We start from the raw sequence: 1,430 nt of genomic DNA, 5'->3' as shown, positions 1-1,430 counted from the left end.
AGGAGGACGCCTACGAAGACCGGTCGGGGCAGCATCGTAAGTCTAGGACCTGTTCAGAGAGAGCCCAACATAGAGCCGAGAAGATGGAGCGCGCTCAGCGTCCCTAACCCTTACCAGTAAGGTAACAAGGACCAGGCTTAGGTAATATGGGACAAAGGCAACGGCAACCTCGACAATCCGGGTTGTTATCTGCTCTCACCGGCGGCCCAGCTCGCAACCTGCCGAGATGGAGGAAGCCTACGAAGACCGGTCGGTCGGGGCAGCATCGTAAGTCGAGGACCTGTTTAGAGAGAGCCCAACATAGAGCCGAGAAGATGGAGCGCGCTCATTGTCCCTAACCCTTACCAGTAAGGTATCAAGGACCAGGCTTAGGTAATATGGGACAAAGGCAACGGCAACCTCGACAATCCGGGTTAACTGCTCTCACCGGCGGCCCAGCTCGCAACCTGCCGAGATGGAGGACGCCTACGAAGACCGGTCGGTCGGTCGGGGCAGAATCGTAAGTCGAGGACCTGTTTAGAGAGAGCCCAACATAGAGCCGAGAAGATGGAGCGCGCTCATCGTCCCTAACCCTTACCAGTAAGGTATCAAGGACCAGGCTTAGGTAATATGGGACAAAGGCAACGGCAACCTCGACAATCCGGGTTAACTGCTCTCACCGGCGGCCCAGCTCGCAACCTGCCGAGATGGAGGACGCCTACGAAGACCGGTCGGTCGGTCGGGGCAGAATCGTAAGTCGAGGACCTGTTTAGAGAGAGCCCAACATAGAGCCGAGAAGATGGAGCGCGCTCATCGTCCCTAACCCTTACCAGTAAGGTATCAAGGACCAGGCTTAGGTAATATGGGACAAAGGCAACGGCAACCTCGACAATCCGGGTTAACTGCTCTCACCGACGGCCCAGCTCGCAACCTGCCGAGATGAAGGATGCCTACGAAGACCGGTCGGTCTTAAGTCGAGGACCTGTTTAGAGAGAGCCCAACATAGAGCCGAGAAGATGGAGCGCGCTCAGCGTCCCTAACCCTTACCAGTAAGGTAACAAGGACCAGGCTTAGGTAATATGGGACAAAGGCAACAACAACCTCGACAATCCGGGTTAACTGCTCTCTCTGGCGGCCCAGCTCGCAAAGTGCCGAGGAGGACGCCTTTGTCGCCCACGGGGAACCGAGGCCGCTTTCCCGGCGGCTTAGCGGCTCCACATGGGATGGGGCCGCCCCCCTCCGGAGAGGGGGGGAGGGAAGCCACCGTGGAGCCGCGTGTGGCTTGCATGCGGGAGCCACGCCGACACTTCCAGCCTCGGGCGAGGCGGAAGACGGCTTTGGACTACTTGCGAAAAACAACCGTGCCCCATGCGCGGGTGCGCCTGGGAGCACCTCGGCTAGAGAGGCCCTTGCGAGCAGCGGACATACGGGGGCGGTCACTGCCTCCCCGT

The sequence above is a fragment of the Rhinoderma darwinii genome, chromosome 3 (genome assembly GCF_050947455.1).
Source record: "Rhinoderma darwinii isolate aRhiDar2 chromosome 3, aRhiDar2.hap1, whole genome shotgun sequence".
Classification (NCBI taxonomy): Eukaryota; Metazoa; Chordata; class Amphibia; order Anura; family Rhinodermatidae; genus Rhinoderma; species Rhinoderma darwinii.
Note: the sequence above shows the minus strand (reverse complement) of the source record.